Here is a 26,681-nt window from a genome sequence, read left to right on the forward strand (position 1 = left end):
AGACGTTGATTAATCGACGGAAGCCTTAATCGACGCGTTCGTGGACTGATACACGGGTCGAGGGGCGAGAACCGATCTGTCTAATGGAGGAAGAAGAAGGAACCTTGATATCATATCTCTGGACCGAGCTTCTTTATCGAACCACTGTTTCAATTAATCGAGCTTCATCGATGTTCTTTCGAAACTCGGTCCGTCAGGTGCATCGTTTGAAAATTTACTTTTTTATTTCAAATCGTTATCGATAAGCTGTCTTAAAAGCTCAAAATGAATATACAAATAAAACGATCAAGAGTATGACACGTTTCCATGCCAGGTCACCGACCTCGGCTTTATTCAAAATCCAAAAGATCAGAAACCAGAGGGAGTAGGAAATTTCGGTAAATACTGCTTCGTTATGTATTCTTTTTCGAAGTGCACGAAACGCACAGCTGTGTGCACTGCCACTAATTTAAATTGCCGTTTCGTCGGCTACGAATATTCCTAGGAGTAATCGTGGCTCGGTCGAGACAGTCCGTACACGGACGTTCTAATTATTTTTCGCCAGCCGAAAGTTACACAGTCCCGAAACTCGACTGCACGTCGACAACACGCATCCCCTACATGCGTCGAGGATATAAAACGCTTCTCGTCCCTCTCTTTATACAGTTACCACGAGTTTTCCGCGATGATGATATCGACGAATCGGTTGCTTTTCGCCTCCCCCGAATTCATGCCGCGGCGAGAGTGAAAACCGCGATTCCGCTTCGACGGAAACTTTCACCCTCGTGCGAGGGTTACGCTGAAAGGGGTATCTAGCATTCGCGCAGCACTCGTGTGAATCTTTGATGTTGTATTGGATTTTACATTTGAAATATAGATGGCTCGATATTAAACGTATGAAAGTCAATATCTTTATATTTCAATCGCATTCGCTTTCGGCATCTAATTCTCTGTTTCATCCTTTCCGAGATTCTTTTTATTTCTCGTAAGTAGGTACTTTGGGGATAAAATTTGTACGATACTATTAAAAATTTAAATTGCCCTTCGCTTTTGAGATCGAGGAATTTCACGAGACAACATTTGTCTAGGTGGAGCTAGAAAAATAGCGTATCTAAGTGTACTGCATTCACCGTGTGTCCTCGAGACAGACGTTTTCACGCAAAGTGCACATTCCAGTTGGAAGAGACGAAAGCGGTGAATTCGAGTAAACTGAAGTGTCCATTGTCGGTGTCCGTGTCGCAAGAAAACGCGTCGAGACTATATGCTTCTTTACCCTTCGAGCAGCTCGACGTCAAATCGCATGGCTGACTTGTTACCCCTCATTGAATGCCCAGCATCCGTATAAAGACAATTCCCTTCCGGTCGCTGCTTCTGACGTCTCGAGAGCCCGTATTCGCAACGCCCATTCATCTTTGATCTGTTCGGCTGAACATCACGAAACACCGTCTCCAAGACGTTCCATTCCGTTCTCCATTTTTCATTCGTCAATCTCCAAGTCTACTTCCCCCCGTCGCGATAGAAAAGTAACTAGAATAGTAACTAACAAATAGTATGAACCGAAAGTTACCCACATCTTTGATTACAAAAATTTGTAACTTAAATTGAGAAAAATGTTATTATATTTTTATTTGAAATCGTGAAATGAAAATGGAAAACAACAGAATGGTGTGAGAAAATAGACGAAGAAAGAGTATAAAGATGAAGCAGGTTCGGAAAAGCGGGTTGATCGAATTTTTCGCAGCACTTTAGTTCATCATCGCGGTAGCGTGGGCCCAAACTCGCGGAACGACATTACCGGAAATGTAATACCCGTCTTGATTACAGAACGGCCGTAGGGCGTTTCCGTGGCGATGCTTCCTCTGTGAGGCTCTGCCTACGTAATTTCCATCCACCAGCGAGACCGCCTTCTTCTGTGAGGCCTGCTTCTATCGTTACTACCGCCTCGCCGCCGCGTTCCATGGAATTTTCTCTTTATCTTACGGCGTGCCAGACTATGACATTGTCCCGTCTTCCTTCTCGCTTTCATCCCCTTACCTGTCTCCCTCGTTTCTGTTTCACGCGTCGTCTACCATCCCCGTCCGGCATTCACACCCCTCGACGTTTTCCTCCCTCTCGTGCCGCTTTCCAATTTATCCCTTTCGCTGCTTCTCTCTACTTCCGAGATATTAAACCGTAGTTCTGTACCTTTGATCCACGGCCTGGGTACACAATGCTGGATCTTAAGCCGCGTTCCTAGTCCCTGGGTTAGCACCCGGTTCGAATCCGAGGATCCCTCGGCATCGATTGTCGCGTTAATCGTCGACTAAATCGCGATTACTGCTTAATGGAGAGGAATATTTTGCTGTATAGGCACCGGGGACGCGAACCGTAATTCGCAAGATTGTCTTTGTCCGTGGGGTGAGAAGTGGCTTTTCGAAGGGGGTTGGAATTAGGCCAGTGTTCTTTTCTTCGTATTCTTCTGTAGAAATAATGTAACATTATTCGTAAATTATTTCATAGACCATCATAATTTCTATTATCTAATTCTCAACGAAAACAACCCCATATGTTTCCCTTACGAACACAGCATTTATGACAGATATTCCTTGGCCGATCGCATTCCGAATAACCAGTGAATTCAAAGGGGTTGCAAAAAGACGTTTGACATACCCGTACGGGTACGGTTAGTCGGCGGGGAACGAACAGGCAAAAACATTCCCTTCATCTAAATCTCTGTCGGTAGCCCTCAAAGGGGCAGGAGCTGGCTCGCTCGTCTGTCGCGTTAAGCTCAGGGTATTACGTCAAAGCGATCTGTAATGTAAAGTCTGGCCAGATAACGCGAAAGAACGAGAGAATATCGGCGTCAGTTAAACTCGTTAGGGATGAAAATCGGATTCGAATAACGGTTCGAAGGGAGACCGCTGGCGTTGTTTATGCCGGCTCGAGTGACTCCGGTAAGCTTTCAATAATTGTTCCGTTCGACGGCGGAAGCGAGAGGAACGCCGCGCACGAAAGAGGAGGGAGCATATAGAAGGAAGTAATTTAGCCGGTGAGTAAATATCGGCGCAAACAAAGACCATCCCTTCGGCTCGGAGGCTCAGCGAGGAGGGATAAATCGGCCTGAACCGACGCGACGCCCGCGCTTGCTGGTTCGCCTGGATACGTAATATTACTTCGGATACGAACGCGTCGAGATTGCGGGGAAACGCGGTCGTTTACGCTAATCTTCCTTGCGGCAACTCAAGGATTTCAGAAAAAAGATTCTACCGGAGATGCAACCGTAGCTGGATCCGTGTGTCTCGCTGAAACAAATTGCATGCAAATGCAACGCGATTGCTCGAGAGTAATCTCACGTCCTAGGATTGTATTAAGACCGAAGAAGAACTCGAATCAAAATTGTGCGCAGGGAAATGAATAAAATTTTAATATTCCATCTGATAAACTCGAAAAATATAAGCACCAAGGGATCGAGAGGAGCTACCTTCTAAGATATGCCGTAACAAACGTTCCGCAAACGAGCTTCGAAAGCAAGAAAGATCGCGTCGAATCGCGCGCGCATTCGACGAGCAAAAATTCACGAGAGGCGTTCATCCGCGACGAGATAAGCAGCTCTATGCCAGCGGAAAGGCGAGGCTTGTTACCGTGACGTTGGCGAGAGAGAAAAAAAAAAAAGAACCGACAACAAAACGAATCCATTTGTAGTTGAAACTTAACAGGGGATGGCAGGATCACGAAGGCGAAGGACGTTCCATCATCCGGTTCCCCGGGATTGTGATAAAGGAGAGCGAGGCCGTGAAAAGGGGAGGCGTACGGGCGGAAAACAAAAGCGAGGCGAGCGTAAAAATGTCGAGTGGCTAAGAACCGAGTGCAAAACCATAACGTCGGAATGAGATCCGGCTAGAGGTGACGTTCTCTGAAACAATGTCATCGTCTGGTTCACCGCAAGCCGATGCGCAACCGATGCCAGCGGACATCCAACCAGGAAGATGAGAAGTAACAGAAGCCGAGCTTACAAGCCACGGGAAGACGAAGAAGAAGAAGGAGCGAGGTGATGGTTAAGCCGGTGTCTGGTATATTGCGCGGTGACGCAAACAAAAACCACCCCAGCCCCAGAGAATCCACTCGCCCCTTTCATCGCGACGCTGTTTCGCTGCGAAGAAAACTCGCTGGCCCTTGGGTTCGCCGTTAGACCGAGGGATGAACGCCGTTATCTACCCGCAAAACATATAAAGTTGGCCGGCAGAAGGCAAGAAACTTAATTCAGTGGAAAATACACGACAGATAAAGGTCTTTTCAGACGTGCTTCGCGGTGCTGGACAGCAAACGAAGAGCGAGAGGAGACGATGAAACGAGCTCTCCTCCTCTCCCTTCTTTTCTGCTCTTCTTCTTATCGCTATCTTGTCTAAGACCCAGGGTATGACTTCTGCCTTTGCGATTGCGCACCTGTGACGTTCTGCAATTTGGCTGATTTATATATTTAATCGTGCGATGAAAGGAAGGGTGCATTGAAAATATGGAAAAATATCCGATCGAATAGAAGAAAACCAGCGTCTGCATCGGTGAAGTTAAACGAGGCCGACCAGCAGACAGCAGACGCTCCGTCTGACTCTACGTCGACTGTAACTACTCGCCTTAATGCCCGAGCAAATAATCGTAAATATTATCAATGTCAAGCGGCGGTTTTAGCCTCGTTTTACTCTGGCATCGGTATCCAGACGAGCTTAGCTCGTGCCAGCCTCTCCATTCTCGTGTAACAGTGGGTTTTTGAAAAATTTATTACAATTACCGTGACGGGGTGTGCGCGGATGCCACTCGTCGATGCCTATAATCCGTTTCTATGGTCGCTGCCCTGTACGGCATACGTCGGTCGTACCCGGGCTATTCACCCTCCATTTACCCCTAACATTCCGGCGAATTGATCGCGTCGCTTCGCCACCGAGCTATTGCTCGATTTGGCGAACGACGAGGAACTTTATATCTCGAATCGCCACGATCGAACGTCAGCCGTTATCTATCGGCGCGCAGACCGACGATATTTGCCGGGGTTTCTCGCATTTTCGATGCCGCCGCGTAGAGGAGGAACAACGAGAAGAAGAAGCCGGAGGATCGACGAGTGGTTTACGAGTCCACGACGGTGTAATGCGATTTGTGTCGGTGGCAGTGGTTTCGCTGGGCTTCTACAGCCTCGTAAACAATGGCCGAGCAGTAAAACACCGTGATGAGCATTTACCTCGAGCGATTAACTGCTCGAGACGGAACGTTGAACCCGAAGAGGTACGCGAATGCGTTAGGAAACTTACGCCGCTACGAAACGATCTTCTCCGTGCCTTTTCAACGAGATTCGAAATTCTACTTGATACGAATTCATCACGAGTTATTCGTATCACGAACTTTGCAGGTTCGTTCATGCTAAATTTCAGATGCAAACTTTATTCGTTTACTCGAGATAAAAGAAATATTTTGATAAAGCACGTTTTAAGTTTCCAACAACGAATCTTGTTCCGTCACGTAGACGAGCACCGCAAACGAGCCCGTTCTCTTAAACGATTCGCGGATTCGCGAATAATTTGCTCATCCGAGGGCAAGAGTATTTCAACACAAAAGGCAGGACGGAACGTTCGCGACGTTGAAAACCGAGCGAATTAAACTTACGCGAAATGAAACCCCGTAGCCGGGTCGTCTCGGTTCGGGTGCGTCGCTACTCGTCGGTCGGCTTGTTATCCCCGCGGATGAATATTGTTGCTCATGTGGATACGCTAAATAAATTACGACGTTTCAGAAACAGCCGTGGAACATAATTTAATCACATTCCGCGGAAGTGAATATGAAGGTAACCTCCGAATAATTTAATTAAACGCTAAACACGCAGATGTAACGCAGCGAAACGCAGAAAGCTCTCGAGCGATTGTGTGAGCGGGCTGCTACTGCTCTGTATATAATACGTGTATGGACGTATCCGTGTTCCTCGAGAAATTCACCTTTCGACGACTGAATTTTCACCGCGAACGTTTAAACCCGAGCCGCGGACGATTTTCGCTCCTTGTTTCCCATACTCTTTTGACGTATTATAGTTTGTGCACAAACAAAGCACGCCGGGGACCATCTGGTTTAATATGTCTGGGAAATTGTGACTAGGAGTAATTAGTACGGAGGTGGTTGAACAAGGGTGGAAAGAAATACAACGGGATGATATTGTAACAGCAGATTTAATTGATCCAAAAAAGAAACTCCATTAGATTAACAATTTTTCACTTCACCCTGTACATCATTTCGCCGTGAAGGGGATGAAATATCACGAATACATTATTCGCGACATTCCAATAATTCCTGGAGCCATTCCGAACCCGAAGCCATCCCATTTTGTAAATAAATACCTCCTGCTGCTGCTGGAAGCTCGGTCGAATTCCTGTGTCCGTTTGATCTCGTTGTGAACGCGGCAGAAAGGAAGACGTAATGCGATGCGGCGTGTTGCGTGACGTAAAACGAAAAAGCTTTTGAAGTTTCACGGAGGGGTCGGTGAAATTGAAGCGATCGGTATGTATTCCACGACGATACGTACATACGTGTACCCCTTTATTGGCGAACGGCCATAACTTCCGCCCTAGAATGTCGTCGATCGTCGTTAATTACCATCGACGCGTTTCTCGGTTCGAATCGCTTTTCTTTATTTTTTCTATACATATTCTTTGAAAGAGCACGTGGCGACGATGAAGAAAGAAGTTTTCGATACTTACAATTAGCGAGAAAGGAGAGATCGTTTAAGTTCGTCGAAAGTTTTGTATCATTACAAAGCTTTTCAAAGCTTCGGCTTCTCATCTTGAAACTTCGCGCGATGGACGATGGAGTTCTTTGTGAATCTAGACGTCACCCTCTCGCTGTAACGCGGGAGTACAAAGGAATCGGTAGTTTTCGAATTAATTGCTATTCATCAGCCGCGTTATCTATCGTTCCACGTAAACGCGAATAACTTGTGCAAAAAAAGAGAAATTAAAAAAAGAGGAAGTGAAACGATAAACCCGAAATAGAACGGATGCAAAATTTGATATTTAATGTTTACAACGGTGGGTAGAGTTTCGTTAAAACCGCTGGCACCGGCTTGATATGCAAATGTCTCGAAAAAACCACGTATCCGACAATGTGAACGTTACATTATCATTCGCCGCATCAGAGGAACAGGGTTTTCTGCACGCACATGCGGACACGCAACACGAGATCAAAGTCGTGGCAAAATTTTGCCTGCAGGGTCTTTAACTCGACGTTACTCCGGGATCAAACATACCTGCACCTGAATTTCCCTGTAAATATGTACGCGTCCGCTGGATAGGAAAAGGAACGTTCCTCGAGTGTTTTGGAGTTATGCAATAACGTTGCAAAGTATCTCGTGATACGAGTGATTTATTAGCTTCCTACAGTTGTACGGCATTCTCGAGAGCCATTGAAGAACGTTCTGAAATGTTACCAACATAGATGCAAAGCAACGCGAAATGCTTTCGAGTGTTTTATAAAGTTGAAAAGTTGTTCAATAACATCGTAAGACGTCATTTGAGAGCATCGCGTATCGAATATAAATTGTCCCGAAACATTTAATCCTGCAACAATATTGCGAATCGAACTACGAGATTCTTAAGCACGGTATATAACTTCAAAACCGCTCAACAATGTGGCAAGTGTTGCGAATTCCGCGGCGTTATCTTCGGAAGTACTCAACTATGTTGTAAAGCATCTCGAAACGTTCTTAAACGCTTTCAAAAATTCTATCTACACTACCAAAGCTATGCGAGAGATGAAATAGCATCGAACGAAAAGGCGGGATTCGCGTTTCCCATCGATCGACGTATCGAATCTAAACTAGTGAACGGTCCTCGAAACTGGTTCATCGTGCAATTTGATTTTCGAATTATTTGCACCCGACAAAAGCCCCTTGCCTGACGATATTCCACGTTAAATGTCGCTTTCGAACTAATTTACATTGAGCCGCGACGAAACACGGAACAATGCGTTCTGCTGCAAACGGCACAAAGCCGAAAGGATCGTGGCGAAAATAATGGTAACAAAAGGCGACTGTTAATGCAGTTTCCCTCGCGTTTGAGGGATTTTAATTTAATTCATTAACGCGAATCCGTGCGACGTTATAATCGAACGAAATCTAACCGCATTCATTTTATTCTCTCGTTTCTCTTGCCAAAGAATGAAACTATGGTACACGCACTTTGATAGGTAGAGAACGGTAGAGGGCGGGTAAATGAACGGCATAGAGAATAGAATTATTAGCTTAATTTATGGGTCACAACGATGCGCGAAATTGAACGTGCCACGGGAAGCTGTGCGAGCTATAATTAGCAAGGCAGAAATAGGAGAGGCCATCAATGTTCTTACGGCCATTTGCCGCTAATGCAACGTTACCTATGTATATAAGACACTGTCAGGAAGTTCGCTGTGATCACTCACGCTCAAGAAAGTAAACTTTTCTCGATGTAAAGCCGTTGCCTCTTAATGGTCACGGTGCCGGAAGCGAGCTTCATCATCGACATCGTTGTCGTGGTCTTCAAAGGTCGCTTTCTATCGATGATACCGACAGACTGTGCCAAGTTACTCCGTCTAGACGCAATCTATTAACAAAGTTCCCGGTGGCTTCTAGGAAATTCAATTTCCCGTCACCTTTGTACACCATTTTTTCATTTTCAACGTAGTCGTGTCTATTAATACATTAAGCTACAATTTGCTCTATTAAAAAATTCTCCAAGGGTTCCACGAGCGAGGAACCCTGACCTCCATACAAGGGGGATGCTCTACGCGAGGAAATAAGGACCGTGCTTCTACCCCCGTTTGCCTCGCGTTTCCGGCCTTTCTGTTCAACCCCTCTCAATTTTCTCGTCTTTCAGCGTCTCTTTCGAGCCGATTCAAGAGTGTCTCAGCGAAGTGCACCATTAAAATAGATCAACTGTGATCTCGATTGGGAGAGGCGCCAGGAAAAAAGAACAGGAGGCCTTTTCTTACCCTCTCAATGGATGATAATATAGTCTCCCTATTGTGCGTTTATTCTGTCGTTGAATAAATACGTTTTGTCGTTTCCGTGGGTGGCAACGATCTCGAAATACACCGACAACGTCGAATTCGAAAATTTCTCTCTGTTTTTCATTTTTTTCATTCGAGCTCCGATTCTGACACGGATAGCCTCGGGTTACGAGAATATTTCCCGCCGCGTCGCTCGCAATTTGTTCGGTTGCCAGTTATTTTCGAGATAATTAGTCTGCCGATAACGGATACGCGATTAATTCGTTACCAGCGAGCTGCAAACAGACGTCCATTGTACCTTGTCGCTAGAACGATCGGTTCGAATGCACCCGGATTTTTCGTTACCGAAAATTATTCGTGCACGTTTGAGCTGCCACTGGATGATAATGTAAATTTCAAATGATATCGATTAGAATACCATTTTCTTCGCATGTTGATTAATTAACATCCTCCGATATACCTGGCTGAAGAAATAAAGTTTGAAAGTTTCTATTTTACCACGGAAATAGCTCCGTGCAATTACGGTTTCAATTTTCAGAATACCTTCTGTCGTAAATTGTTTCTCCACTTATGAAACTTGTTAAAGGTAACTACGTCTGTCAATCGATACTAGGAAATCTGAAACTTTCCATCCAATAGCTTGGTAATTGTAACGTAAGTCGCGATAAAGTAAACGCACTCGTTCACCCACCCCCTTCGGAGGAAATTTCTTTTCAACCCTTGGTGCCGCGTTTAACCGAAGTCCGAATCGAGAAATTCGAAGCCACCTCGGAAACCTTTCCTAACGATTCGAGGACTCGAGTTACCGGGGAATCGAGTTCACCTGCTGTTACATTTCCGGTTCGCAGTTGTTCCGTCTGTTCGTTGCGATTCGGACTTCTGAACTCCGAGAGGTCATACGCGTTATTAGATTCTTTAAAAATAAATTCTCTTTGGCGAATTTATTTTCGCTCGAAGGTAGGCAAAGGTATCGGGCAGGTCTCGATGAATTCCTAAAAATCTTTTGAAGCAGGGTTGGAAGGGTGAGGACAGGGTTGGAAGAAGAGGAAGAGGGCGATGGTGGTTGCGTGTACACGTCGTCAATGCGCGACGCCCGAGGCAGGCCATTAGACGGCGACAATGCGCACCCTTTTCCCGACTTTTATACGTATTTCCGCCATTACTGCGCATTCTATGTCGCAATAAATTCTTTCTCCGTCGCATTAAAATTCTTGAAGGGCATTCTGAATACTTGGCGCGACGCGACGCCACGGTACGATATTGATGTCCTTCTGTTGGGAACAAAACGGTTTTGCGGCAAGCCTTCTTCCTCTTCTTCCTATCCTCCGTATCGGCGTTGTTCCTCTTTCTTTCTCTGGCGTGTTGTTTCGTAAACACTCCTGGCTACATACGGTTTCGAAAACAAGTACCGGTACTCGCGTATGTGAATGGAAGGAGCCATTAACAGGTACAGCTTTAACTTTTGCTACTCGCGGCACACGTTACACACACACGAGTATCTTTCTTTCTCTCTTTCACGTGTTTTTGAACGACGATCTAGGCTTCTGACGCGGAGCCTAGATCGCGGGCCAAACTGCGCTCTGAATTTCTAATGCGACACGGTGCAAGAGTGCGTTCAAAGAGGCTGGTTCTTTTGTAGAAGGAAGGCAGAGCGGAGGAGGCGTGCTTTTGTAGCGATGGAACGTGACAAATTTGCGGCGGAGCTTGCTCTATTTGTGTTCTGTACTCGACTCCGGGGCTTGCTTTCAAGTATTTCTTCTTCCGAGTGCTGGCAGAAAGGATTTTTTCATTCGAGAGTGCTTCCGCGATTGTTATTTTTGATCGAAATCAGGGAGAATGATTTCTCGTCGAGTGGTGTTTTTATTTTATAAATAAAAATAATCTGACGAGAAATTAACCATCGAACGGATCGCTCGTAACGACGAAAAGTCATCAGCAGATCGAACAATGTTAACATTTATATTTGCCAAAGTGTCATCGATATCGAACCTCCGCCACTCCTGCCATTATCACGCCGATCGACTCGTTTATTGGTAATTTTTCAAGTGTAATCGACGATAAATGATTCTCTGCTAAATATGAATTCTCAAATGTGTATCGAACAGTTCGATCAACAAAGTAGACGCGATACGTCTCTTTAGTTATTTCCATCTCGTTGATCCAATGCCTTCATCTTCTACTCCGCTCTGCTTCCTCTTTGAGCCAACTACATCATGGGCCATTAATGTCGATGCCTGTGGCAGTCGCGGTTCGTTTCATTCTTGCAATTTACTTCGCCACTTAATTCGCGAACAAGGACGGTTTACACGGTGGTCGTGTCTTTTGTGCGATGCCATCGACCGCGAACGAACGATAAAAACGTTCCTCCTCCATCGGGCTTGGCGTGTCTCGAGGATAAATATTGAAGGAAGAGCGACCGACCAACCAGCCGGAAGACAAAGGATCAAAGGAAGGGAAAATCGTGGAGAAAGGAAACGGCGACGAAGTCCTAGCTCGATTAAGTGGAGCTCTGTTCGTTACTGTCAGCCGTAATTAACAATGTACATCCAGAACGCTTAGAAGATAAATGAGAAAAGATTATCCGAAATTATGCCGCCTCCGTTACCCACCCTCTTGGCTACTCCTTTCTTCGGCGTCGAACCTTCATGCAAATTCGAGTTTAATTAAATATCGATTGACGCGACCGGAACTGGTTTCTTCTAATAACGCGGCAAGACAAAGTTTTCGTCGAGCCAGATACCAGGCTAATGAGATTCGCCTACTTCTTTTCCTTCGTTTTCTCTTTTTTCTTCGTCCCGTCGATCCGAGATTTGCTTTGAAATCGAAAGAGGAAGAAAAAAAGCATGGTTGCGAGACTAATTGATTAGGGAAGAGAGTTTCGTGTGTAACGAACGATCGGCCGGGATGAAACGGCGAAAAACTTTGAATGCGCCTCGCTTTTGGAATCCACGGCAAGCGGGAAGAGGGGTATTCTACCGGCGTATCGAAGGGGATGCTTTCATCTCATAATTACGGCTTCCTTTGTGGGCCCTTCGCCCGAAACGTAAATAAGCCGGGTCGAGCCGCCTTCGGGCTACCATTTCATTTCGGAAATAATCACGCTTATTTGCTGTTACATTTCACCTGACGCTTCGTTCGCTTCGTTAATTATTCGTACTTTTGAATTATGATTAACGAGTTCAGTTGTGCGTTAAAACGATCAATGATCCGAGCTGATCATTTTCCTAATCTTTTACATTTCATAATGTGTTTATATAAAATATTGTTTATCTGATAGGAATTTTCTTTTTCCCATAAGGTAACCTACAGTTATTGACACCTGTATAATTATTAACCCTTTTCCTAAAAAAGTAGAAAATATAATATAATGCATTTCTTACATAAACTATAATTCTATTTGGGCTACGAAGGATAATTATATTTTATTATTTAACCCTTGAACCCTTGAACCCTTGAAGGACATTAACCTAAACGTAAAGCTATAATTTTTTAACAAAAGAAAATATAAAATTAATAAAAATTATGGCTCTTTCTATGGTCCGCCCTGCGTCTTAAGAAACGCATTGTACTATATTTCTTATTGTTTTAGGGAAAGGGTCAATCATTGTATAGAAATTAATAACTATATATATTTCTCTATTACATACTATTACTAATTCTAATTTTCTGTTTGCGGAAACTCTGAACATAAACAAGGAATGTCAAGTAACATCACTGCTTGGCTTGTCTGACTTATAACGCACCTGTTCTACTTGTCTGCCATCTACTCCATTGAAATCCATTTATCTTTCTGTACTTCCAAGATGATACAAATTTCTTGTAATATTATTTCAGTATTTTTAATGTAAAAACACAAGTCAGTAGTTTTGCATTACTATTACAGGTCTGACTATACAGCGACTTATTCTACTGATCTGTTAGTTATCTCTGAATCTACCTATCTTTCTAAACTTCTCGGATGAAAATTTTTTTATATTTCGTTTGATTGAATTTCACGGCTGACACTTGGCCAGAAAGACAACAGCAATCCCCTGAATTGCACTTTTCCAACGTTGCAAATTTCACGCGGCCATTAAGCAACCTATTATGGATCGCAACGGGTCCCGGAGACGGCATTTTAATTTTCATGAAAAATGTAATTGCTGTCCAAGTGGTTCGCCGGGATCAGCTGAATTTACAGACGACCGAGTTGCTGGAAAATTGGCCCGGCCATATGCTGTTATTCGCACGCAGCGAAAATATCTGTTGCGGCTTTCCAATAAAAAGCGCGATCACGCTCGGGGAAAAAAAGGAAGGAGAAAACGACACGGACCGTTGGCGTGGTATTAAAAAAAGAGGAAATGACAGGCGAAAACGCGGCGTCCGTTTAATTGTTGCGAACGAGCTGCCGCGCATCGTGGAATATTATTCGCGATTCTCGTGGTTCATTTACAAAGAATTCTACGAAAGTATCGCAGACGAATCGGCATAAATTACGATCAAAGCTCTCAGCCCGTACATTCATAAGTACACTCTACTTTCTCGTCTACTTTTCAATAAATGTCCACAAGACGGAGTTCACCGAATAAAAGGAAAAGCGTGGCAAAGAATTTTCCAGCTTGAAGAATACATTTTCAAATCGGTCGAGGCTAAAAGCGCTCTGCCATTTTCGCTCCTCGACGGAACGCCTTCGATAACAAACCGGAGGAAAAAGAAGGAAGAAAAACGACGGCCAGGAACGGATGCGCGGCCTCTGTCTGTCCCTTTCATCCCTTTCCAGTTAGCCAGTCCTCTCGTCCAGTAATACCTGTTTCCAATCACGGAATTCAATACGGCCTCGCAGATCCGCGCATCTCATATGCAATACCGGATTAATTTACATTCCCCGCTCTGGTTGATCGGGGGGAAAGAGGGGAGACAAAAAAAAAATAAACGGCGAATGGAATGAAAAAGCAATCTTCGCGCGACAATGCGGCGAGAGTTGTGTGTCGGCTTCCTGATTGCTCGTTGACTTGGAAAATCAACTGTACAAATTGCCATCAGCCGCGGCAACGATGCCAAACGCGAAGGAACGGAATCGCTTTTTATAAATATGCGAATATCGATGTATGATCGAGCGATAATTAAATGTATAGAGATGGACGGATTTTAATTGCCGCTTTATACGCATCAATAATGCCGTTTGATGAAAGAAATGGAATTTTAAGAGGGGCGCACAGGGTCAATGAGGGATATATCAAAGGGGGTTGAAGAATTGATTTTTCCTCTTCTTTTTTCAATGAACATCGGTAATCTTTTGTACTGAAATTTTTGTGTTGGTTCAATTGAATATTTTGATCATTTAAGAAAAGACAATAATTTATTAATGACTGCCCAACGTATCGGGGTCTTTTTTATTGAATTTTACGGAGGGGGAAGAATGGTCGAGGAGCAGAAACGAATTACCATGGATACAATTCATTAGTATATTAATAGAGAAAACAGAAACGCGGAACGCGTAAAATCAATGGCGATCGCATCACGTTCCCTCGTTAACTCGATTGAAAAGATCCCATCCCTCTCGGGGTAATCAGCGACCGGTCGTTTTTAATCGCGGCGCCCGTTCGCCAATTAAACATTAAAATGCGCTGTGATTCCCGACGATTCCTGTTTTTCACCGACGATCGTTTGCAACGAAGCTGAACCTTTTCATCATCGGGAACAATATTGAAAGCGATGAAATTAGAAAGTTACATTCTATCGCAGAAAGTGAAGAAGTTTCGAAGTTCGAGAGAGCGATTTGTTTGTTCTTAAAAGAGAAGTTTATCTTCGAACTTTGTTTTCAAGAGAACGAAGAGTTGCTCGAATATTGTTTTACAAGAACGACGATTAAAAAGGTAGGAAACTTCTTCCGTACAGAAATACAAGTTCCTCGAAGGTTGAAAGCTTCGAGCAATTGATGATTTTGAAGCTTGCAAATTTTCTTTCGACTATCTAATTATGAATTACAAAACGATCTCGAAGTCGAATTATTTTAAGTACAATAACCATTGAAAAGACGGAAGAGTTATTCTCGTTTCGTTCTCAATTCGAAGATCTGCCGTGGAGAGACAATTAAATGGGCGATTAGCAAGCTAAATAACGCGTCGTAAAGCCGATCCTCGTCGTAATTTCGAATGCGCTTCGGTTTCTGCATAAAATACAGCCGCAATTAGCGACGGTAGACCCGATAAATAATATCTATTTTCGCATCGTATCCCGGCAACACGGGATGCAACGTGGCATAGTATCGTAAAATTACCTTTCGATCGATGAATTTCATTATTCGTTGCATAATTTCCATCCATACCGCGGCAGGGTGAAGAGAAAGAAAGCTTATCTGTCTGCGGCATTGGCGTAACTGGAGCCAGATTTGGCTACTCCCAGTAATAATTATTTAAAAACATCACATGAATAAATAATTACTAACATAAATAACAGATGTTTATTTAACAATGAACGAGATTTCGGAAAACGGAAATTGAATACCTGTAGATATTCTGTAAGTACCGTCCCGTATGATGGGAACGAATAAAAAGTAATTTGTCATTTAATGCTTCTAATTAAATTAAAGAGCTGATTTATCTGAAACAAAGGTACCAGTTACGCCAATGGTCTGCTGTCGCGACGTTTTCAGTAACCGAGACCAGAATTACGAGGCTTCTAAAGCTTGTAATTGCAGAGACAATTATCGAGGTTGAAGAAGCTGTTTCGCGATGATAAAACCCGGAACGAAGCTTGAACGATGGGAAGTTTCGCGGGGACGCGTCCCCTTCCGATTCCAAAGTCATTATACCATTTCCCGAGACGTTGCTAGGAAATTGTATTCCGGTTCTTTGTTCCAATAGGAAATATTCCGGAAGCTGTACGTACACTTGCATCCCTTTCGTCTGCCTTTCTCTCTTTTGTTTTTCCTCTTCTATCTCTCTCTCTCGCTCTTAGCTACCATCTTCCCTTGAAAACACGAAACTGGGTCTTCGTTACGTAACATAAATTACATTTTCGTTCATTATTTACACGAGCAATACAGCTGTTCCCTATTCTATTTTTGTATTCAACCAACGTAACGTTCGATGCGATTAAGAAAATTTCAACGTTTCTGATACCGTTGGCCCTTCGAGTAGATCTATGGTTGGTAAAATAAAGGAGATCCACGGTTGCTGGAAAATTATGCGAGTGAAATAAAAACAGTGTCCGCGAGAAGAAAGACGAGTACCTTCTTGGAATGAGCTGAATTTTTCAAAGGATACCAGGTCAAAGTGACCCGGCTTCCGCGACGGCCGTCTCATTACGAAGTCGAAGAAAACTCTTTTGAAAATTTTGCAAGTAAAAGAATTAGAAAGTTTTTGAAAGAAAGTCGATCGTGGTTCCTTTCTTGATAGAACACCGGGCTCGATCCAACCAATACTCCAACTTTTGTGATCGTTAATTATTTGATTATCCCCGGGGAAGAATTTCAGCATAAATTTGTTTCTGCAGATTCAAATTGAAAATATTCCGTGGATAACAATGAGCACAGGAAGAAACGCGTAAATTCAACGTCCGCTGCAGACACGTGGAACGTCTTTCGTTGTTCCGGTTGCTCGCTCGTCACGTCAACCGTTGCATCTTCAAATATAATCCCGATTAACTGAAACTACGCGATTGTCATGAATGCACGTCGGCTACATACATACGTTCCGCTCGATTCCCGTCCGTTACATATATACGACGTCCCGTTAACACGCGAACAATCAGGTGTACACGAAATTTACACGCGTGCGCTTAATGTGTCCCGAGCTGGAGGAAACCAGCGTGAAAAGCTGTTTGCCGAGCCCCATTGTTGGAGACACGAGGACCAACGCGCCTGTTAAATATTACGTGTGCACATGCACACGATGATGGCACAGGTGTAACACGCGCCAATCAGGACCACGGGGATAGACGCCGTTTCCGGCCAGCTGCTTCCATAACGGGGTAGAATCTTACAACAATTGTTAGATTTCCAAGAAATTTGCAATCTGAAATAAGGCTTGTAAAATTGGCAAAATTCATCTTCATTTAGTTTTTAATTCTTTATTGTGGAAGTTAAATTTTTCAATTTTAATTGAATATTTTCCTTTTTTATTATCCGATAGAAAATGAAAAATTTTCAATAAATTATACAGCATTTAATTATCACAATTATAGGAAAATATGAAACTGATTTATTCTTCGATTCGTTTCAATTAATAAAATTGATTGTAAATTCAACGTCGTTCTTTGATACATTTTTTTTTCACATTTCCGAGAAAACGAAAGAAATACTGACGAACGATTGAATTAAATCATAATTGGGTGAAACTTCTTTCCTACCGACCACTTCAATCCGTTTCTCGCCGGCAGGCCGCGAATTCCGACTAGTAAATTGCATTAATTAAGGCATATTCGAAACACGGTGGCGCCGTAATGAACTGAATCCAGGTAATTAATCGTAACGACACATTGTTATTCGCGACAGACAGGAGCCGCTGCGTATAATTCTTACGCGTCTGCGATTGAAATCCAATTGCAGCCTGCTGCATCGGCCGTGCCCGATTTAATTAACGAGGGAAAGCGTTAACGAGAGGTTCTTTGATGCCGCGACCGAAAATCACGGAATTTAAAGCACAACGTAACCCGCCAATCGCGTTGGAAAGGATTTCCTAAAATAAAACAATCCCTATTGTTCGATGCGGAGTTTTGCAATACCAGGTTTTCGAAATTGCCAAATTTCACAATCCGGTAATCAAAAATAAATTTCTTAATTTTTGTCAAAGAAATTCCGACTCCTCTTTTTTTAAACGAAGCTCTATTAACAGAGGTTTTATTTGAAAAAATGAAAAATTCGATTAAGAAATTCGTCGAATCTTTCGCGGAAACTGCGACGCAGTTGAAAGTGTTTTAATTTCGAAACGTTTCTTTGCAGGTCCATCGAGCACGCCATTATGATAGTTCAATTACGAGATATTGCCTCTTGGGTTTGAAGTGTTTGAGGAGTGCTGGCCACGGTGGTGGTTCAATAGGCACTCGAGGAAAGCTGAAGACCCTTTCCACTGTTCGAGTTCTGTCCGATCGTAAGTTATGAAACGCTGAATTTCCTAATTAATTCGCCAGCCGCCAGAATGGAAACAGAGATTCGACTTCCATTTGCCGGCTTCTTGTCCCCTTTCTTCGAACGAGAACCACGAAATTTTATTTGACAAAATTTTTTCATTTCTAATTTTACAATATCTTCGTTGCTCTTTGGAATCGTTAAAATTACACGGATCACACGATGTCAAGAATGGTCGATAATTTTTCAGACGCGTTAGACGAACGGTCATCGATAATCGCGGAAACGCGTCGACCTTCCGAACATTGGAACGGAATTAATTGGACGGCCGATAGGCCAATTAAAATTCTACACTTACGAACGGGGACGAGCACGTAGCCGACGCCGTTCCTCCTCCACCGACAGAATAAATAAAGCAATTACCGTGGTCGTTGGGGACGCAGTCGTCCGCGCGTTGTCCAAATAATTGTTAAGTAAAACGTTTATGAATTTTTCAACGCGACGACGAAACGAAACGAATCAGTGCGTCGCGTCGACATCGGCCATCGTTGTTTCCTTTGTGACGAAAATTGAAAAGCGAGAAATTACTTTTTTTTCATTTTGATGACCATTACACTATGCGCAATACGCCACTTCACGATTTCAGGTATTCGAGTTACAGAATTTGTTGTTTGAAATCGTATCAATTGCTTTTCAGTGTAGATATTCCACTTTGTTGTCGTTTCACCACTTGCTCGTGTGCTTGTTTATTTATTTCAAATTACGAGAGAATTACGAGAATATTTTTCCATTTAACAATTAAATTAATTTCTCTGTAAAAGGAATACGATTAATCAACGCAGTGTTCGTGAAATAGAAAAAAAATATGGCAAATATCGTTGAACAGAATGTCTCAGTACCATTTATTTTAATTTTAATTTGAATAAGGTAAACAAGAATACATTTGAGGACGATGGAAGCATTTGTTGACATTATTCCTTATTAAATATTAATTCTGCATTAATTTACCTACGTTGCAGATGGCAGTCGTATTTGCGTGAAATAACAAAAATATCGTTACCAGTTAATTTCGTGCGAATGCTTGAAATATCGTCCTTTATTTCGTTAGTATTTATTTGTTCGATTAAGAAGAGATTTGGTAAATTAACCCGTTACTAATTAATTTCAATTCTTGAAAAAAGGTGGTCCAAGATGGAACAAATATATTTTTCTATAAAAACGCGTGCAGGTTTATGCCACTTTTACTATTTCACATACAAATTCATTATCGAATTGTACGGATCCAGTTCACTCATAAAGATGTCAAACCGTCAAAACATTCTAATCCGAATTGATACTTTATCTAAACGATAAATTATTAAATGATCATCGATTTATTAACGGTGGTCGAAGCGATTTGTGGGAGGCCGTGTGTAAGCAGTGCCGATTCAGCAAACATCAGAGCGTGCGAATGATTAACTAAGCTTGGCGTGGCGGGGGTGTCATGCAAATAGGCATTATGTATTCCTAGTTCATTGGGGACCGATCATTAATATTTGCGTCCCCTGGCTCCTACCCTTCTCCCCATATGTGGCTTTCAGAGGCACGTATGTTATTAACGATTGTTAATGTGCGCGGCATTATTTATACGTGTGTGCATACTCGCGACCGGTCGAGGCCCGAAATCGATACAGATAAACCCTCTTTCAGCTCGATAGCTTCGGATTAACGTAATCGATTTATCCGTTTGTTGTATCCCACTTTGCCGCGCCGAGATTCCACCCCCCACATCCCATCCACGATCATTCGCTCGACTTGCCTCGTTGATTATACTTTTTACAAATTTAAGGATCGTTAATTAACGCTTTCGTACATAGAAATATTACTTGCTACGAAAATAATAATTTTATTAGATCAAAATGTCATTTATTTTGCAATATAAAATGGTACAATTAAGAAGCTTTTTTCTTGAATGGCAGGTGATAATATTTATGTTAACGCGACAACAATTATTTCGATCGGTCGAAAGCTAGAAGCGAAGGTGGGTCAAGCCGTTAACGTCAAAGCTAGATCCTCGATACGTACGCGATGTTACCGGAACACTGTTAAACTGATTCCTCAAGCGAGTTCATGCAAAACGGGGATCTGATGCAATTTACACTGGCTGTTCGAAACTTGTACGCAAATGTTTCGGAATAATCTGCACGCCTGCATCGCGCACCGTATCCGATCTAACTTATCGTTCCACTTACGACTCCTATCCTCCCCATTCCGCATCGAGGAACTTGTCTCATCCGCAATTCTTTTGACACTTTTCCTTCTTACCATCGAATTCACGATGCAACACACTCGTCGATGTGTTAATCTTCCAAGCTTGTCCTCGCGGAAACCATCGATCCACCCCTCTCCGATCAACCCCTTCTTCTCTCTACCATTCGACACAAACGCGGTGGCAATTTTTTCTCGGTCCGCGAACGTCACGGGAAACGAATTTCCGCTAATTGGCAGTTTATTGGCTGGCCGAGGAACGAACGAGGAATTATTTTAGCCAGAGTTCCGCGCGGCCACGCCGACCTGTTCGATCGTTATCCAGTGTGTCAGTATTGATTTCATTAATACCAGTTACCTGTGTGAAACAACCGGGGTCGTCTCATTAAACCAACCGGTCATTTTAATCTCTTTCTACCTTTATCCGACGGAACCTCGAACCTTTCGTTTCAACTTCTCTCCTGGTGTACGTGAAACGCTATTGGCAAGAACGAGAACGCGTCTATTCGAGTTACACACAGTCCAGCCTGGTTTAATCTCATTTGGCCCCGGTGCTCGTTGCAAGGATCATCCTGGAACACACGTTGGTCTCGTTGCAGCCTCGTCTTTCACGATCGTTGAATATTCCACGGGAACAAATACGCCGTGAAACAGGTGCCGTCTGGAAAAGATGAGCGCAGACGTGTTAGGGTAAATGGAGTTGATCGCGACGTCAGGAATTACGGTAAAATGATACGGTGCGCCACACTTTTCATGCTTCGTCGTCTCGCTTTTCTAATATGCTTCTCATATCCAGGCTACGGTATAATTACGAACGTTTAATTGTGATCCTTTAATATCAGAGATCCTTCGAATGTAATTAAGGATACTGTACGTTTCATATAAAAAAGTTTTAACTCGTTCCAGGTGGAATTCTTAAACAGAGACATCAAAAGTATGATGAAATTATTAGTTTACTCGACAGCTGCCGCAGGATTCCTGTGTCCCGACGCGGCACGGATATTCGCGAAGGAACGACCAGGAGGTTTGCTGATTAAGCTTAAATTCGTATCTGTAATTAAGCCCGTGGACGCGAACCGTGGTGGAAACAATGATTTTATTTGCAGTGCACCAGTTGTTTTATTAAGCGGTCGCTCCCGTTTCGTAGCCGGGAAATATACACGCGTGTACCGCAATTTTAGACATCTGGCGGTAGCAATAAGTTAACCGGCATAGCTTATGATAACTGAATTATGTAGCTACAAAACTTCACGTGTACGTTGCATGGAAAGCCTTGTATAATTCAGGGATTGCGTGCAATTTCTAGGCATTTCGTAGGTTGCTGTCTGGCGATACTTTTGGTACACTGCCAGGTACGATCGGTTCCTTCTGTCAGCCGAAATTTAACTCGAAGAGATTAATTATTTTCATATAAATAGAAAAGAGAACGATTGGATTTGCAGTCGTGGATGACATTTCGAGGAACGAGGAGGTAAATCGAGACAAGACTCTGATTCCACGGTATCGCGATTCGCAAAGGGGCATGCAAACAGATCGATAGCCACGATTACCCTTCGCGTTATTTGTCGATTTGCACGGTATACGTTTCCGATAGGGCACAAAGTGGCTTCTAAGCCGTTGCCAAGAATTCCTTTGACGTTTCTTGTTACCTGGCACCGTCACAAGGCGTTTCGTAGACCTAAACCAGCCGCCTCTTCTCTCAAATGTCGTCTAGACGTTAGGTAAAACCCGATACCCTTCCCTACGTTTCCAGACTCCGTGTGCATACGTGTACAACTCGTTCCCGCGTTACTAATGTATCCGCGTTGAGTACACTGTTAATATTTAAGAGGCCGGCTTGATTCTGTACCCAACGCTGACTGCTTACTTCGACCAGCCTCGAAACCCTTCAAGTTTCCTCCCTGTTGATCGACGCCGCCTCCTAACTCCAGCTGTTCCGCGCCGGAACGCAAACTGCATCCTGTAATTTCGGAAATTTCGATACGACATTTGCGATTAATTAATCACGTCGTTCTGAAGCCGCGAGCACAGGCCGTCTGATTGCGCCAACCCGTTTCTGTTTCTTCTGATCTACTAATATCAACGTCGTTTACTAATTCTACTAAATCGATGGGGTTCGCGTTAACATTTAGCGTTTATAATTAAAGCCGCGATTTGGAAAATAAAAAGGAACGTTCGAAGTTGAAGACTACGTCGGTTTCGAGGGTGGTCGTCGACGGGGTATGAAAAGGGTGAGCTCGGAGGGAGGCGCGGTGTTGCCTGACGAAGGACTACTTCGGTTTCGAGGCTGATGGAGTTTTGATGCTGTTTGGGAGGCGCTGATTCGATTATTCTTTGGGAGAGCGTTGGTATGCAAACAGGAGGGGTTGCAGAGACATTTGGATTATGATGTATTATTTTACAGCCGGGAGAAAATTGGATTGCTTGCCTGCTGCATTACGGGGAACACGATGACGCGTTGGTAACAGGCTTATTCGGTAAATAAGGTGAATTAGCGTGATCTTAATAATATTGAAATTTCGAGATACTGAAAATATTAATGGACATCGAAAAGTCTTTTAATTCAACGTGAGAACAATGAAGAAACGAGTTGGATAACATGAATTGCACACGTTGCGGTCGCAAGAAGCGATTATACGAGCGGAATTGAATCGCGCCATCGCGCAGATTGCTGCACCTGCTTTTTCTTCGTGTCGCGGGGACAAAATTGCACGCGACCCAGAAAACCTCGCGAAGTAGAAAGAGGGTATTGCGATTGCAAGTAAAAAAGAAGAATCGAAACTCGTCGAAAACTATTAAGCCACCCTCCTTCCACCCCTATTAGACTCCATGCAGTCGCGAAGAGCGCGATCTTTTGCAGGAAAAAATGGAGAAACGTTCCATATTTCTTACTTCGCGCGTTCAATTTCACGGCAAATGCGGTTAACCACATCAAACGTATGGCTCGGTTCTAACAAACTCCCTTCTTGTCAGATGGCATCAAAGTACCGGGACCAGGTAAGCTCCGGTTCTCGAGGGATGCGCTACGTTTAAACGAGGACTTCGACTAACGTATGTGAAGTCCCATTCAAAAGACCACATCAAAAGCCCCGCTGTTGGAAGCTATACACGGCGACTGTCGCCCATTACCGAAGCTCGTTTTACGCAACTTTTCCCGCTACGAGTATTTTTCTTACCCCGGGGCTACCATCGACCGCCATTAAAAGGGTATTCCCATTTGGAAGGGTCATCGTTACACGATTTTTCAGAAAGCAGAGTGAGATTTTATATCGATTAATAAGAAAATTTGTTCAAAATTTGTTTAAGGGGTAAATCGCCCTTACATTTTGGGGTACGTCTTTTTATTAAATAAAACCATTAGAATTGGTGTCGATCAGAATTTAACGAAGTCAACCTAAATTCATAATTCAATGGAAAACGTTCTCAATCTGGGTGGCTTTTTCTCCACAGAAGGCTATTCAGGTCTCCGCAAAATTAGCTCGGGCTACGAGCGCCCAAAGAAGGGGGAAAAAAAATGTAATTCATACACGAATTCTACTACACTCTCCTAATTATTAAGTCCGTAGACGTAATCTGGACAAGGGGAACAAAGAACGAGCGTTACAAAGGGTGGAAAACAGGAGCGGCTATGAAAAAGAACAGGTCGAGAAACAGAAGAACCGTCGTGTGGTTAAGTAAATCTTTTAGCTACGCGAGAGCCGCAAGAATTCCTTGCCCAGGGAACCACAATTTTCTCGAGGGAGACTGAAAAATAAAAAAAAAAAGAAAATAGAGAGACCCAATCGTCGTTGTTCCAGAAAGGATAGCCAGTCACGTAACAGAGGAGACCAAAGGAAAGAAAGAAAAAACAAACAGAGACGGAAATGGACGTTTCTTGTAAGACGCATTGAAACTTTATTCATTAAGATTTCAAGTTCTCTGTTTGCTACATTGTAAAATTATATTTTTCGTGGTTGAATCAAATCTACTTTCTGTATTTTCTGAAGCATCTCAGCACGGCCATAGAAAAATGACGCTATCAGCGAAGAATTACAAGCATGATCCTCTCTGTGCGCGGATTTTTGAAACGCGAAGCAGCTCGTAACTCGGAAGAAACAATAATCGTTATCGTGCATCCGGCGAGTGTAATGGTGGGCGTTTTTATGCGATCTACTAGACCGCCAACGTGAAATGAAATACCCCCTTTAGCCGTGATCCAGAAAAGGCGTCACGATCGCGATAAAAGTGGAAAAGAAGACCTGGTCGGACATTTTCCATCGTACGTACACTAGCTGCCAGTTACCGTCGTCCATTTTCCCGGCGAAAAACTTGTCGTTGACACGGATTTAAAAAGCGTTTGCGATGCAGTTACCTTCTGTGCTTCGAGGTCGAAATTTTATTCAAACATCTGCATCAGCGGATGCTGATTCTCTTCTGCTTCGAATATCGAGTGAATTGGAATTTTTTGGGAAAGAGGAAAATTGATTTTCAAATTATTTTTAAATTCTAATTCGAACACTGATAATTCTATATGGAGGAGCTGCTGAATATAATCATCTCACAAGGAGAATATGATTTAGCTCAAACTTAGCAGCAAAAGTTTTATTTTATCACCTGCTAATCCCAATTCGAATTGATAATTTATAAAAGCTTTCTAAAATTCCAAGTTCCATTAATTCCATGAAACATGTATCTATCGAAATGTCAATTTTCTCATATCTATTATAATCTGTGATATTTGAGATCCATAGAGAAATAACCTCGTGAAATCCCCAAGTTAGACAGCCGTGTGTATTCTTTTCCACGAAACTTCCGCCAGTCGAATCCTACATTTCGCCCGAAGGCTCGAGCTAATAATAATAGTTATTTTTGCGAACGAATATCATTCGGTTATGTTCCAGGATATTGTGTGTAGCGCGCAGGAAAAGCAGCTTTATAAATTCAATAACAACAGAGACAGCAAGCTTGTCGTGGCTCGTATTATTTCTCCGGGAATTCGATATCTCCGTGGGTTTCACAGGCGAACGATATTTCGTTAACTGCACGCGATCGACTTCGCGATCGTTACTGCCAATTAAAAAATCGTCGATCGCCTCCGCGTTCCTGTCTTTATCGGGGTAACGTTAATGAGAGTAAACCCCTCGTCGCGAAGGAAATTCCCTAACGATAATTCAACGCGATTATCTCGGACGATATTTTTGTGCGAGGTAGAAAACCTCGTTCTTCTCAGTGGCACGGGGAAAGAAAATAAATGGCTAGTCGTGATTTTCATGAGAAAAAGCATTTAATGGTGTTAGTCGCTTAATGGTTTGCTGTTTCTCGGTCTTGAACCACGGGACGTGGCTCGTTTTATCGACCAGAGGGAAACAACCGGACATTAAGCCACGTGTGGGCTATTTCGAAAACTCTGCCGCGATACGTGTCAAGCTCTTTCTTTTCGACTTCGCCCACCACTTTGATTTGAAAATTTCCAGGTAGAGAATCTTGGAAGCTCAGATTCGATGAGTCTGTTTTTTGAAAAGTTAGGGAGGATTAAGGATCCATTTCGAAGTCCCATTTAAAAGTTTGAGATTTCGATGGTTCTTGTCTGGAAATTTCAAGTGGAATATCTTCGAAACACTTGAATTGTAATTTTTGAAACTTACAAGATAATAGCGAAATAGAATTTCAAAGTTTCGACGTAATGATCATTCTCCACGCGCGATGGGCGCTGAAGCACACAGGAAACGCGCAGGGAGTAGTTCACGGAAATGGCGCTCGATAGACAAAAACGTGGGCCCCTTCGATACAGGGTGGCTAGGTTCCGGGCTATTAGCTATCGAAAAAGGGGACATTTATAATAAAAAGCCATAAAGCACGGTTAGGCGAGGGGCAGAGAAATGCCATTGCAATTCGTACGAAGCGGAAGCCAACCTGTCAGGGGTTCTAGTGGAGGCACAATGCCCGATGAAGGGGCGATTTCGAGACCAAGCTGCGAAGTGGTGACACAGGTATAATAATCTGAACCGGTTGGTTAGTCCCGTCGGTTAAGTGGCCACAGATGGCCGAATACATCGAGTCGACGCATTTACAGGCCAAATGATTCACGCTAAACGTGGAACCTTCGTTGGACTTAATTAAGCGGAACCACTTGCGTCCGAACGATCGACGATAGATAATCGCTTCCGGTTTGCGGTGACACCCTCGAGAACGCGTCTCTTTCGAGGTGGATCTGTTATTATATCAGGTTCCATGGTAAATGAGTGTTTAATAAATTTTTTCTTTTCGAAGGGTGAAATAAGAGAGATACTTAAGAGAGTTGTATTAACGAATACCAATGAATTCTAGGAAATAGAAAAATTTATAATCTTCCCTAACGAGAATCGAGTCGATAAACGAAGAGTGATTAAGGATTATTTACACAAGAGTATTAGTATTACAGTTGGAACGAGGG

At 43.2% G+C, this 26,681-nt stretch overlaps 1 long non-coding RNA gene across 1 annotated transcript in view; it reads left to right on the forward strand.

Moving 5' to 3' along the window:
- LOC117605989 (uncharacterized) overlaps window positions 1-26,681 on the forward strand; it is a 177,002-nt gene that overhangs the window by 133,250 nt on the left and 17,071 nt on the right. Inside the window, exon 5 of the long non-coding RNA XR_004581848.2 lies at window positions 17,897-18,044. This is a non-coding gene — a long non-coding RNA (uncharacterized LOC117605989). The remainder of the gene's footprint in view (window positions 1-17,896; window positions 18,045-26,681) is intronic.

This window comes from Osmia lignaria, chromosome 2, assembly GCF_051020975.1.
Source record: "Osmia lignaria lignaria isolate PbOS001 chromosome 2, iyOsmLign1, whole genome shotgun sequence".
Classification (NCBI taxonomy): domain Eukaryota; kingdom Metazoa; phylum Arthropoda; class Insecta; order Hymenoptera; family Megachilidae; genus Osmia; species Osmia lignaria.